This window comes from Equus caballus, chromosome 22 (assembly GCF_041296265.1).
Source record: "Equus caballus isolate H_3958 breed thoroughbred chromosome 22, TB-T2T, whole genome shotgun sequence".
In the NCBI taxonomy this organism is placed as follows: Eukaryota; Metazoa; Chordata; class Mammalia; order Perissodactyla; family Equidae; genus Equus; species Equus caballus.
The window spans coordinates 34,767,944-34,782,427 of record NC_091705.1 but is presented as its reverse complement, the minus strand read 5'-3'; the positions used below and the strand labels follow the sequence as shown (position 1 = coordinate 34,782,427).

Below are 14,484 nucleotides of genomic sequence, written 5' to 3'. Positions count from 1 at the left end.
CTTAAGTGACACGACTGTATTTCAAAATATTCTGACTGTATTTCAAAATATTCTTTTTTTTTTTTTTAAGGATTGGCACCTGGGCTAACAATTGTTGCCAATCTTTTTTTTTTCTTTTTTCTGCTTTATCTCCCCAAACCCCCCCTGTACACAGCTGTACATCTTAGTTGCCAGTCCTTCTAGTTGTGGGATGTGGGACGCCACCTCAACGTGGCCTGACGAGCAGTGCCATGTCCGCGCCCAGGATCTGAACCCTGGGCCACCGCAGTGGAGTGCGCGAACTTAACCACTAGGCCACGGAGCTGGCCCCTCAAAATATTCTTGACTCTCTAAGTACACTATACTCATCAGACCACTAGTCCCAATTTTTTGGTTTGGAAAATATGGTCACCACATTTACTATGTTCCACATATAACATGCAGAGATCAAGAACCACTGAACGTTAGACTTATGCACACAAGAAAGCAATATAAGTACGTATGTTTAACTGATGCTGAAAATTAGGATTAGACCACCAACTTTTCTAAGTTTCCTTTTGGTGGTAAGTAGAAGCACACAGTAGGTAGGCTTGTGGAATTGGGAATGGAAGGAAAGAAGATAACGCATTTATTAAGCCCCTTCTAGTGGCAAGTTCTATAATGGTTAACTCTCAAAAGACTTCATGAGGCATTTCACAGATAAGGGGACCAAGACTAAAAGACCTTGCCCAAGGTAACCCTGATCTGCCTGAAACCCAAGTTCTTGTTCTTCCCACTATACAACTCTGCATTCCGATGAGTTCTAGTATCTTCCAAATATTGGCTAAAAAGAGAACAATGACTCTGAGGCCATAGGAAAGCTATGCCATTTTATTAGCCTCCATGGAAATACCACTTTAATTTTCAGTTACTTTCAATCATGGTGCCTTCGGCTTTAATAAATTATCCATAAAAAATAACAAATTGAAAATAATGCCTCAGGTTTTAACTTAAAAACCACAAGGTAACAGGTATTATGTTTCAGATAAACTAATTTGGAATAATATATATAGCATTGATTTTCTTAGGTAGTAAAATATAATCAGTAAGCAGTAGAATGCTAAGCTTTGGTACAAATATTCAAACAAAAACACAGTCTAGTCTTAAAAGTACACTGGCCACAAAGTCTCATTTATAAAAAAAAATCACCCAAATCTACCTCACGTACAACTAAATGGTATCATATTAAAATATTTACGAAAACTTAGAAGTCCTATTTTTAAATGACATATGTATATGACACTGTCATTCTCTAGGCAGCTGAGATCCCCAAATAGAGAATATTATAGCATAGAATTAAGAAGGCTTTATTATTAGTTTGCTAAAAATAAAATTAAATTAAAAACAAAAAAAGGTTTATATGAAAAACATTTTGCAGTTTCTTTGTTCAAGAGGTATCGATCATCTGCCTATGTATCACCCCCAAATCCTCCCACGCTCAGAGCCAGCCAGACTAAGTGCTAAGCTCTTTCTAATACCTTGGAGCTATCAGTTGTCTCAAACCAAAGGAGACTGCTAATCACCTTTTCAATAAGGAGGGCGTGTCACCAGTCCATACAGAAATAAAGGCAGCAGCTGAAAAATGAAACTGAGCAGGGCATGAGGTAGGAGCAGGCTTAACTACTCAACAAGGGAAAACATATTTCAGAAATAATAATAGCAGCTAATATTTACTGCGTGGTTCTCCCAGGCAGGCACTGTGTTAAGTGCTTTAACTACTTATTCAATCCTTACAACTCCATGCAGTACGTACTATTATTAAGCTTAACAGCACACGTTTGTTCAGAATATTTCCAGGATATGGTAAAGCCTTGAAATTTGGCTCCCCCACTTACTGGCTGATTCTGAGCAACTTATACTCTCTGAACCCCAGTTTTAAAATGTTAACTGTACACTGTAGTCCAACATCTGCATTTCCTAGTCCCTCATCTCTAGTGTCCGACTGCTTATGTCCTAAGCCAATCCTGATAAGGGCAGGAACAATATTAGGGCGGCCTTTGTCACCATCGTGTGCACAGGAGGTCTGGGTGCCCCCGCCCCACTCCCACATCCGGAAGCCAGCCAAAGGGCTGAGTCAGTTTCTCTAACAGCCCAATCCTGACTTCTTTCCCGTTCCCAACCACCTAATACTGATGAGGCTCCAGCATGCCTTTTAATGATGCCAGAGCTGGTTGGAAGCATATTTACTACCTCAAGGGTAACAGAGAACCAAAAACATCAGTATGCGTGAAAACCCCTGGAGAGTTCACACTTCTTCACGTATTCAATTCAACTTGAATACTAGAGGATTAGGTCATCAGCGATAATGTAATTCTGGTTAACTGGCAGTCACCCAAAAAGGCTTTAAAGGAATTCTAAAAGGGATCGATAGACTGTACTATTTTATAAGTAGTAGATTTGAACATAATTGAATCCTTGGCTAAAGAACTTGCTATATTTCAGGGTGGTCATCTGAACACTGGAACAATACGGTTTTTGAACATGACTCCCATAAGAAATACATTTTATATCATGGCTCAGATAGACATACATAAAAAGAGCTGAAACACAAGTTTTACAAAATAAAGCTTATTCTTACTATATGATACACGCTCTGGGGTTTTTCCGTTCTTCCTATCCTGTTTTTTCACTTAAAAAACATGCTGGAACCTCTCCCTCAAATAATTCCTCAATTTACTAATACGTAACAACCTACAGTTAGAAAAACACTGCTATAGGCAGCCCTTCCACTGTGTGGTTTGGCCAATGCATAAGAACAACCCAGGAAAGCAATGTTGTGAGCAATGAGTGTTGGACAGAGCATAGAGCTTCTGTTTTCTTTTCTTTTTTTTTAATATATTAAGCTGAGCTATTAATTGAGGGATTTTTCTCCACCTACCAGAGGAGACAGTACACGACAGTGTGCAAAGGCTTCCTTTAACTGAGACAGTGGGATTTCACAGAGCACATGACTTGGCATCAGAAAACCTGGATTCATTTTGCAACTCCCAATGAAATAACAGATCTAAGAAATGATCATTAATAGCTGCTAAAACCATTCTGTGAAAGACTAATGAGAAACTTACAACGGATGGATCATGCAAACAATACCTAAACCCAATGGTCAATTTTAATATCACACAGAGAGAGAACTAGACTTTTCTGCCTGCTGATGTAATACACAACACCACCTATTAAGTATAATGGCCAAAAAAAAATAAAGGGAATAGAGGAACACATTAAAGGGATGCAATCAGCCAAATCCAGAATGTGAGAAGTTGTACAGGACAAAAAACTTGATTTTTTCAACAAATAAAAGGAGGGGAAAAAAAAGAGAAATTGACACAGATTAAGGAATGGTCAATCAGACGTAATAAGTGGACCTTATTTGGATCCCAGTTCAAACAAACTAATGGAAAAAAACATTTATGAGATAGCTGAAGAAAGTGAATACTAAGTGGATATCAGGTAATATTTAGGAATTACAACTGTTCATTTTCTTAGGTGTGATAATGGTATTGTGATTATAGAGAAAAAAGAGAAAAAAAGTCCCTATCTCCTAGGTATGCATATAGAAGTATGTATGGGGCTGGCGCCGCGGCCCAGTGATTAAGTTTGTGCACTCCGCTTTGGCGGCCCAGGATTTTGCTGGTTCGGATCCTGGGCATGGACACGGCACTGCTCGTCAGGCCACACTGAGATGGCATCCCACATACCACAAATAGAAGGACTCACAACTAAAAATATACAACTATGTACTGGGGGGATTTGGGGAAAAAAAGGAGGAAAAAAAAAATGAAGATTGGCAACAGTTGTTAGCTCAGGTGCCAATCTTTTAAAAAAAAAAAGTAGTATTTATGAATGAAATGATATGATGTCTGGGATTTGCTTTAAAATAATCCAAAGTGAGGAGAGAGTGGGGGAGTATACTGAAATAAAATGGGCCACATGTTGTTAACTGTTGAAACTGGGGTATGGGAATAAGGTATTTATTCTACTATCCTTTGTACTTTTGTATATTTTCAAAACTTTCCATAAGAAGAAGATATAATATAAAAAGAAAATAAGGAATCCTGGATTAAAACTCCAGGGTGTATTAGATGTCGGAGCTGGGAGGTGTGCGGAATCCTCTGATTTCAATTTTCTCATCTGAAAACGGGAATGGTAATCTCCACCTCGTTTTTGTTGGGAGGAATGAAATGAGATCATGGATTCACATCTTTTGGAAATCCAGCTCTTATAAATTTACAAAGCTCTTACAAACATTAGCACAACAGTTAGTTCCTTCTCTCTGAGATGCTCTGGAAGCAGAGAGAGATTACAGGTTTGTGGGAATACAAATAGCTAATAGTCTGAAGCTATTCGGACTCATAAGAATTTCTGTTTTGTAGTAACTCCTCAATATGACACTGTTTTCTTCATAATGGCCTTTCTCTCCCAAAAGGACAGTGTCAAAGATATTTGCAATAAATTGAAGTTCTCTAACTGGAGTTGTTTATATTTCTTGTTTACTTTCCCAATTAGTCATATTTCCCCTACTAAAGGTAAAAAGTAAATTTACAGTAGACTGTATTGTTGAGATAAAACCCAACACAATTAACAATCAACCTAATCTAAATAGGACTCTGTTTAAAATATCCAGGTGCTTCTAGAAGAATAGATAGGTATCTTTCAGCACTAATGCTTCATCTCAAATAAAAGGAAATTAACAGAGGTTCAACTCTTAAGTAACACAAAGGGAAACTTGGCACTATCTGGCTTCAGCTTGCAGAATGAGTGAAGGGAGCCAGAGTGATCTTTCTATAATGCAAATCTGATTAAGTCATTTCCCTTCCATCAAAGGCTTCCCTCTGCTTTCAGGAAAAAGTCCAAACTCCTGAACAAAGGCTCAGGGGCTCTCCAGCCTTATTTCCACCTTCCTTCCCTAGTTTAAGCCCTCCAAGATGAGGCCCCTTCACACCATAGGCAGGGAAGTCTTTGTCTTCCACTCGTCTCTCCCTTACCTCTTAGTTGTCAAGTCCTGTCAATTCTCCTGAAATGTCTCTCAAATCTGCCCTCTCCATTCCATTCCTGCTGCCACTACCCTAGATCAGGCTTTTTTTACCTTTACTTCCTCACCTCCCAAAACAGAATATATATCTTTATTTCTGCTTCTGATTATGAAAGCAATTGATGCTCATAGAAAAAGAAAAGTAAAGCAATAAGGAAAGGAATAAACGTCTCCCCACGATCTCATGACACAGACATAAAGAATTTATCTTTCTAGTACACTCATGTTCATGGCAGCATTATTCACAATAGCCAAAGTGGGGAAGCAACTCAAAGGTCCATCTATGGAATGGATAAACAAAATGTGTTTATACACGTAAAGTACCTAGAAAGTGTATATGTATACATACAATGGAATATTATTCAGCCTTAAAAAGGAAAGAAATTCTGACACATGCTACAACATAGATAAACCTTAAGGACATTAAGCTAAGTGAAATAAGCCGATCACAAAAAGACAAACATTGTATGATTCCACTTACATGAACTATTGAGAGTAGTCAAATTCACAGAAACAGAAAGTAGAATGGCAGTTGCCAGGGGCTAGAGGGAGGGGGAATAGGGGAGTAGTTGTTTAATGGGTATAAAGTTTCAGTTTTGCAAGATGAAAAAATTCTGGAGGTTGATTGCACAACAATGTGAATATAGATCCTTAACACTACCAAACTGTACACTTAAAAATGGTTACAATGGGGGCTGGCCCGGTGGCCGAGTGGTTAAGCTCGCGCGCTCCACACTCCGCTGCAGGCAGCCCAGTGTTTCGTTGGTTCGAATCCTGGGCGCGGACATGGCACTGCTCATCAAACCATGCTGAGGCAGCGTCCCATATGCCACAACTAGAAGGACCCACAATGAAGAATATACAACTATGTACTGGGGGGCTTTGGGGAGAAAAAGGAAAAAAATAAAATCTTTAAAAAAAAAATGGTTACGATATAAATTTTATGTCATAGGTATTTTACCATAATTAAAAATAAAAAAAAATTTTAAAGAATTAATCTTTCTAGACATTTTTCCTATAAATACATACGTATATACTTAAAAAAACAAATATAGGAACATACTGTACTATAATCTGCTTTTCACACCTAACATATGATGTAAACATCTTTCATCTTTCTCATATATATATATATATATATAGCTCCCACCTCATTCTTTTAATGGCTGATAGCACCCATCATATGACTGCACCATAATTTAAGTTTTCAGTTTTTCAATATTATAAAAACATCATAGTCAACATCTTCGCATATTTTCCCATGATATCTTATGATAGACATTGCTTTTTCCACATGCTCCTTTTCTAGTATGGAGTACCCTGATTTTCCCAAGGGAAAAATACCTCCTCTTCACCCAAACACCCATTCTGCCCCCTACCACCCCTACTCCAGTCAACTCTTATTTTATCTGGCTAGCCTGGGCACATTTATTTTAAAGTTTATTCCTGGGTATTTATTTTTCATGTTGCTATTGTCATTAACTACATTTTCTGACTATTACTGCTGACATAAAGCTAGTGCTTTTTGTCTATCTTGTAGCTGCTTGTTCACTTAACCTTATTATATCTAATTTTTTTTTTTTTTTTAAGATTTTATTTTTTCCTTTTTCTCCCCAAAGCCCCCCAGTACATAGTTGTGTATTCTTCGTTGTGGGTTCTTCTAGTTGTGGCATGTGGGACGCTGCCTCAGCGTGGTCTGATGAGCAGTGCCATGTCCGCGCCCAGGATTCGAACCAACGAAACACTGGGCCGCCTGCAGCGGAGCGCGCGAACTTAACCACTCGGCCACGGGGCCAACCCCTAATTATTTTTAATTCAATTCTCTCGAATCTTCTCAGCAGATAATCAGATCATAGGTAGACAATCATATCATCTAGGTAGTGAGTAAGAATAAAAGCTCTGGGCTCAGGCAGACCTGGATTCAAATCCTGTATGACGGTGGTAAGCATTTTACCTCAATTTCCTCATCCATAAGCTGGAAATTATAACAGAGGTGATCTCTCAGGGTAGTTGTAAAGACCACATTATTAACTGAGACTAGCACATGAAACGTGCTGAACACAATATTAGTTCAATAAATGTCTGCTATCTGATGATACTGAAAATATAACTTTCTGTCCACACTTACACCTTGCATTTCTTTTTTCTTGTTGCATGACACTGATGCACTCCTTTTTGGCATTGACCTCACTTCCCACTTCTCCAAAAAAGTAGAAGCCTTCAGATTCCTTTTAAAGGACCTGTGCTGTGGATCTTACCACTCTCAGCTTCTCAGGAAAGTTGTGCCACTGATTTCCCCCTCATCTCCTGTATTTTCTCAGCCTCTCTCTCACTACTGGCTCTTTGCCATCAGCATTTAAATCTGCTCACATCTCTCTCATGCTTAAAAAGATTTCACCTTATTCCCCAATCGTTCTCCAGCCTTCTCTCTCTCCCTTCACAGCCAAACTTCTTTGAGCTGCCTACACTTTGTCTTTACTTTCTCACATCCCACTCTCTCCTCATCCCACTGATACATTATATTGAACCTTTGGAAGCTGCCGATATAGATTCCGCCTCCACCATTTCACCAAATCTGCTCAATTAGGTCCCCAGTGACCTCTATATTTATTTATCCAAAGGGCACATTTTAATATTTAACTTATTTTACTCGAAATCTCAGCAGCATCCAGCAAAGCTGACCTCTTCCTTGGGCTTTCATTACTGCACTCTCCTAATTTTCCTCCTACTTCTCTGGCCATTTCTTCTCGGTGTAGTCTAAGCGAATGGTTGTTCCAAGAGTGTGCCACACAGTGGCCCTGAATGATCCGGGCCTTTTTTTATCTCTCTGAATGGAACTCTTTCAATATTGATTAAGTTCCAGTTGTAACTGGACTGCTTTCGTCTCCATGAATGTACCTTTGAACGTGTCTGGAACACATGCCATGAGGGCAGGAACCTGATTCCTTACTACCTACACAGTGCCTGGCACACAGCAGAGGCTCAATAAATATTTTTTGAATCACCATAAATGAATGGCTGCAATGTGGAAAACAGATTGAAGGAGTGATGAGACCAAGAGAGCACCAAAAAACCCTGATCTTTCTGAAACCATACCTCTGGTCAACACACACTCACTGCCTGTTTAAAATCCTCTGATGGCTCCCACTGCCCCCAAGATAAAGTCCGAACTTCTCAAAACTCACTAGGAGATACAGGAAAGTGTTTCAGAAGGGGCACCAGCTTATCTCTCAAACACATCTAGCCAGACCACTTCCACTTCTCAGAATGTGTCTCCAGCCAGCCTATGAAATCCTTGCAGATGCCCAAGGAGCCTGCACTCTCTCCCCGGGGCTTTGCACGTGCCTGCTCTCTGCCTAGAACACTGTGCACTTCACCAGCCTCATCTTCTGGCCATTACAAAGGCAGGCTTCACGTCTCATTTTGGAAGTCATCTTCTTTTAGAATCTCTTCGACCATCCTCCCCCACTTCGTCTCCAGAAATCTGGGTTAACTGCCTTATTGGTGCATTCACAGTCTCCTGTATGTCCAAAATCATAGCTCGAATCATAATGAATTCCTATTTACGCCGTAAAACTATGGAGTTCCCTGAGGACAAGACGTCTCATTCAGTTTTTTACCCCTGGCGACCAGCCCAGGCCCTGGCACACAATAGATGCTCAGTGATGGACCTCCTTGTAGTAGTAGGAATAAAAAAAGCTCTCAAGTATTGACGACTTACCTGCAAGGGCATTGAACATAAATTTACTTTGTAATAACCTTGTAAGACACGTGCTATCATCTCCATTTTGCAGATGGGAAAACTAATGCACAAAGAAGTCAATTCTCCCTGGCCCCCGAAGAGTCACACAGACATACATTTTCTGCAGTTTTGAGTTATTCCCCGATCCCCAAATAAGAAGGGCTTTTTTTTTTTTTTAAGAAACTTTCGGATCAGGACAACGGCCCCCAAATAAAATCAACAGCCGACAGCTCACTCCACGCCAGTGCCGAGCGGGGTTAAAGGGCACGAGGGGGCGCCGCCCGGGCGCGGCGGAGGGGTTAAAGGTCCGACCCAAGCCTCCTTCGCGGGGATCCCCCGCTGCCCAGCCCCTCGCCCGCTGCGACGAGTCGACGCCGGTACCCGCACGGCTGGGCCGCGACTGCCCGCTCGGCCCCTGCTCACCTGCCGTCCCGCCGCCTCGCCGAGCCGGGCCGCCGGCCCGCAGCGCCTCCCCCGGGCTGCGAGGCGCTGGCAGCGCGCAGCGGAGCCCGTTGCCTTGGCGACCGGAGCTGCGGCGCTCCCGCCGCTCGCGCTACGGCGGCTCGGAAGGGACTGGAGGGTTCCCGTGCCCTTCGGCAGCCCCCGAGCGAGAGGAGGAGGGAAAGAGGGTGGGAGTCGGGGTCCTGAGCAATAAGGGACCCGGGTGGGGTTTAGCAGCCTGGAACTTAGTCCCTGGGGAGGGGAGAAGGAAGAGAATGCTAGGGGTAAGGGGGCCAGGAAGGCCGGGGGTGGGGTGGGGGGAGGACTTGTGCCACGGACGCTGCCTGTGCCTCACTTTACCCCTCTGTAACCTGACATGGGACCGTTCGGGGAGAGGACGCGGCGTAGGCAGAAGCATGCTAGACTGGGATTATTTAAAGACGAGAAAACTGATGTGGGAGGGGTGGCAGATGCCCCACTCATTAATCTCTGAAGGGGTGGGGTGGCAAAGAATGAATAAACTTGTTTCTTTGGGCTCAAGGTGAGAATTAATCACCAGATTTTATTTCACTGTGGGAAATAATTTATTTTAACTTGTGACGAGCAATTATACTTCTTGGAACAATCCTTCAGATATACTGGAACATGAGCACAAGGGATATTGATTGCTCCGTTGTTTGTAGAAGCGAAGCGTTGAGACCAGTCTAAATGTCCATCAGTAGGGGATTGAATAAATAAATTATGGTACATCCATAAAATGGATTACTATAATAATAAGAGGGACCCAGGTAGATACAGTTTAGTACAGACCTCTCTTCAAGCTACGCATACAGCAATAGTCACCTAACTAGTCCTGTCTTTGCTCCAACCCTACCCCAATGCTGTCCCAGTCTATTCTCCACCCAGCAGCCAAAATGATGCTTTTAAAATGTAAGCACGATCATGTCCTTCCCCTGCTCAAAACCTCTCACTGTGCTGAATAAAGTGTAGAGTTACCATGGCTGCCCACAATCCTCTAAGAGAACTTCCCCTGGGTACCATCCAACCTCATCTCTCACCATTTTCCCTCTTGTCTATGCTCCAGCCACCCTGGCCTTCTGGGTTTTAAGTTAAGCATGTGTCTGTTGCAGGGCCTTTCCTCTTGCTGTTCCATGTTGGGACCACTCTTCCTTCAGATATCCCCATGGATAGGAAGGAGCCTCCTTCCTATCTCTGCTCAAATGTCAGGTCTTCAAAAAGACCACCTACCCTGACTCCTCTAAAATACCAGACCCCACCAACTCTGTATTCTCCTCTCCTGGCTTTTTTCTTCACAGTTCTTCTCAGTGTCTGACATATTATATATTAGTTTGTTTATTGCTCATCTCTTTTCATTACAGCATAAACTCTTAAGGGCAGGCATTTTCTTTTGTTCCCTGCTGTTTTCTCATCACCGGGAACAGTGTCTGGCACATAGTAAAAGCTTGATAAATATTTATTGAATGAATGAATAAGTTAAGTGAAAAAAGCAATGTGCAACACCATGTGGTTGGAATGCAACCACGTGTAAAAAGGGAGTGACAGATAATACATATAATGCTGGCATGTGCATATATGAACTCTGGAAAGCAATTTGGGAGATGGCGGGGGGTAGGGGAGATAATACATTTTCCTCATATGTTCTTTTATGCAGTATTTTTTAAAGCCAAGTACATGCATCATCTTTTCAGACGATATATAGGAGTGTAGGGGATCAGAATTTGCCACCCTAAACTATGCCACTTTGGCATAAGGATTATTTTGAGCTGAAAGCATTTGAGAAGTAGTCATAGAGAAGCTCTCTGCCTTCCCCCTATACATTTCCCTTTGTGAAGGTGTCCCCTCCTCCTCTGTACCAGGAAGGGCAGAAGTTGATCACAGGGAACAATTCTAGACTTTTATCAGTGAAAGGAATCATCATAACAAACCTTACTAAAACAATCCTTAACTTCAGTTAGTTTCTCCCATATATTTACCTTCTCACAGTCTGCCACCCCTAAAAGCCTAAACCCCTTTCCATTGTCTTACCACTCCTCTACAAATTTAAAATTTGTCGTCCTTTGTGAAATGGTTTAAATGCCTAGCTGGTGTAGGGGAGGAAGGCAATTCCTCTCCCCTCTAGGTCCTTCTGGCTGGTCTAAGAATTTAACTGACATGAGACAGAATAATAGGAGAAAAACAAAGCTTTATAACACGCGTACTTGGGAGAAACCCAGGAAAACAGAGTAACTCTCCAGAATGGCCAAAGCTACCACCCTAAATAACATTTTCAGCTAAAGACTAAGGAAGATGTTGGGGGTAGTGGTTTGGGACTTCAAAGGAGAGGAAGGCAATTCACATGGAGATGGAAAAGCAAATGTTTGATAGACAGAACTTTGATAAGAATGAGTTTAGCAAGGACCCTCGCAGTCTACCGATACCCAGAGTTATCTCTGGTGATGGCCTGTCCTGGGCACAGGCATTCTATCTTAAATTCTTTTAGGCAGCCACAGGGAAGGTCAAAGTTTCTTTCAGAGTCTCTTGTCCTTAAAAATAATCAATCCAAAGAGACATATTTGGGTGGCCAATTCTGATCCCTCACACTGGCCTAGTCACTGAACCTAAGAGGAGAGAGGAAAATTGTTCCTCCAATACGGGGGCGGGGAACAACCTAGTTTTGACAATTGAAATGTAAATATGGGAGGGCTGTTTTGGGTCGCAGTGAGCTTCGCCCACCTCCCCAGAAAAGATGTTGCTGAAGGGTTCTTGCATGAGGTAGTAAATTGGAGTGGATGATCTCAAAGATCTGCTCTCCCCCACATTTGCCACCTAGACAAGGCACACTTCATCACTTAAGGTCAGAAACAGTGAAAGATGGGCAGGATCCCACATTTGGGAGGACTAATGGTTGCAGGTCAGAAAATGAAAAGCTCTTCAGCTGCTAGCTAGACCCAAAGTCCCTCACTGAACATAAAGAGCGCTTCCAGAATATAAACACATAGGAGACAAGGCCATTCTGTAGTTGGAACAAGGCAGAGACAAGGCCACTCCAGAACCACAAGATGACCCAACATCCTCCTCTTCTAACACGAGTGGGTCCTGCTCCTTTTCCAGTGACAGCTCTGGCCCTGCTTTAACCCTCGTACCTCCAGGATAAAAATGATTTAAGATACCTAATCACTGAATTGCCCCTGCTTCTTGACTCTGTCCGAGTCAAAACTGTTCCCCACCTCCTTAAACCCTCCGAAGAGGTACTCAGCACAAACCGGAAGTCTAAAATAAGCTCTACCCAATTTCCTTCACTAAGATACCTCATGACGTCTCTGGTGTGCGTTCTCCCTTGCTGAACAAGCTAAATAAATCTAACTCTTTTTGACTGCAGGTGTGTATCTGGTGGAATATGGTCACGGGCTTTATCATCTTAGCTTTCTTTCGCCCAGTCCAGCAATGCCCAGACAGGAAGAAGCAACGATTGTACTGGCTACCTGGAAGATTCAGTGATCCTGAAGCAGCCTGACTTGGGCAGGTATTTTGAGGAAGCGGGGTGCAGAAGGGCTGAGGTCGTCTTGGGACCCAGGTCAGGCCACCCCAAAATATCCCACGATAGCATACTGATTATTTTGAATTGAAGTTCCTTGAAAAGCGAAAAGGGCATGCTGACCCTCCTGTCGCTGTTCCCCTGAGAGCAGGAAATAAATCTCCCCTGTGAAAAGGTGCTCTCCCTGCATCCTTATCCCCAGAGCTGGGGATTTGCCGAGAAGCCTGTGTCGACAAACCCTGCTAATTGACTACCTCGAGCTGAAACTCTGCTTAAATTCCTAATTACCTATCCCAAACCTAGTTTCTTTGTCCCGTCAATTCTTCACAAATTTACTGTTTCTTTGTGTAAAAGATATATATACTGCCTGCTTTGTTCACTCTCCAAGCATCATTTCCTTATGACCTCCAATACATATGTATTAAACTGGGTTTTTCTCCTGTTAATCTGATCTTGTGTCAGTTTTACTATTAGTCCAGCCGTAAGGATACAAGGAGGGAAGAAAGGGGATTTTCCCGCCCCGACAGTAGGAATTAGGAAAGTTTGGTAGTTCTTCTCACTCTGCCATCAACCCTTTTTGTGGCTTTGGGCAAACTATTACACTTTGAGCCTTTTTCCATTTCTCTAAAAGAAGCAATCGGAATATATTTCTAAGGCTTCTTCCAGCCTAAATATTCTAGGATTCCAAACTCCACAGGTTCTTATATTCCCAGGTGAATGTTCCTCTACACTAGTCATTTGTATAACATTGTCATCATTGTTGCCGTACCTGCGTACCACCTGTGCTGTTATGTAAGTCAGTCATTTTTTTCTTTAAACGGACTCTCAATTTTTACTTAAATTTACATCACTGCTTAAATGGAAAACCAGCATTGCTTGGTAGAAATAGAATTTCTGCAAACACCCTCTCCCAACCAAAACACTGTTATTTAACTGTAGTTGTGGCTATTTTTGGAGAGATCTGGAAAAGGAAGCCTTCACTCTGTTAAAAAGGGAGATAAGCAAATGTTAGAAGAATGTTCAATGCGTACTAGTCTCAAACAAACTTCCTCTTTGGTTTGAAACAGGCCTTTCTCACTCTGCCTTTCCATGGTACCTAATGTCGTGTTCACGCACCCTGAGATCTTTCCTTTATGCCAAATGGTACATATATCCCACATGTTAGGTGATGAATAAATGGAAAGCAATACATTACATTGGAGGTGTGAGGAAGCCGTTTGGTTCAAAACTAATTGGGCCCAACCTTGTTTTTCCAGAAAGGCCTGACGTGGCCTGTTGAGCACGCATTGTACATCTGCTTTAAACACTCGCAACCTCCCAAAGCCCAGGAGGACGCCCTTGGAGATGGGGATGTTGCCCTCCTGCCATATCAGCATTTCTTTATAGATAAGCATTTCTTCCCAGAAACCAAGGATTAACTACTGACCTACTGTGCTCATCCCGTGACCACTCGCCCGCTGAGCCAGCAAAGCATCTGGGGGCCCTAGTCAGAGGGATACTCCTGTCACATGTGACGTCTCTTCCTCCTTCTAAGACGGCGCACTGCCACTCCCTACACCCCGCCTCTTCCCGGTGCTTCCTTCCCTGGCCAAGGTCACTTAGGGGCTCTAGTCCTCAACACTGGCTCGTGTAATAAACTCACCCCGACTTCGATTTATAGATTCATTATGGATCACTTGCATCGACAGGGAAGCAATGCCCATCTTTTCCTGATTAACT

General features: G+C 42.4%; 1 protein-coding gene across 3 annotated transcripts in view; it reads right to left on the bottom strand.

The window, feature by feature from the left end:
• The window catches only part of PKIG (cAMP-dependent protein kinase inhibitor gamma), a 76,270-nt gene extending 66,931 nt beyond the window's left edge, over nt 1-9,339 (bottom strand). The window contains exon 1 of one of the 3 annotated variants that reach the window (XM_023626615.2): nt 9,213-9,339. The gene's annotated coding sequence lies outside the window, so the exon portion shown is untranslated. The remainder of the gene's footprint in view (nt 1-9,212) is intronic. The other 2 variants (XM_070247046.1, XM_023626616.2) reach the window with 2 other exon arrangements.
• Between the last annotated feature and the right edge of the window lie 5,145 nt (nt 9,340-14,484).